The following is a 649-nucleotide window of genomic DNA, read 5'->3' on the forward strand; positions in this document are numbered from 1 at the left end:
CTGACGCAGGCTCGGCTCGAGGGAGCAGCAACGAACAGGCGGCCGAGGCGCTCAAGGCCGCGGTGCAGCCGTCGGAGGACAGAGCCCAGCAGATCGCGTCAGACTCCCGCTCGCCCAGCCTGAAGAACAGGCATTTCAGCCGCTCTCCGCGGCCGCCATGTTCTCCTCCTCGGCCGCCGCCGCCGCCGCCACCGCCCCCCGCTCGCGGCACCGCCCCCTTCGCGCCCCGCCCCGCCCCGCCCCGCCTGTTCCCGGCCGCCCGCCTGCCCGCCCGCCGCGCTTCCCCTGCCTGCTCCGGCCGCCCGGGCCGCCGCGACCCGGTGCCCGCGAGCTCCGACAGCGCGCCCCCAGCTCGCCGGGACTGCCGGGCCCACCGAGCGAGGAGTCTCCCCGCGCCCTCTGCCGGCTGCAGGCCCGCCCCAGCCCGCGTCCTAACGAAGTGTGGGAAAGGAGGCCCGAACTCTTCCCCGCCCGTCTCAACTCCTCCCCGCCCCTCTCCTGCCCTCCCCTCGGGGCGTTCCTCCCACTGCTGCCGGGAAGCGGCCTCGAACCCCAGGGCGCTCGCAGCTGGGCCGCAGGGCCTGCCGCCTCCCGCTGTTCTTTATCTTTCTGGGAAGGTGGCGGAGCGGCGAGAGGCCCTGCGGACGGG

Source organism: Piliocolobus tephrosceles, chromosome 15, assembly GCF_002776525.5.
Source record: "Piliocolobus tephrosceles isolate RC106 chromosome 15, ASM277652v3, whole genome shotgun sequence".
Lineage (NCBI taxonomy): Eukaryota > Metazoa > Chordata > Mammalia > Primates > Cercopithecidae > Piliocolobus > Piliocolobus tephrosceles.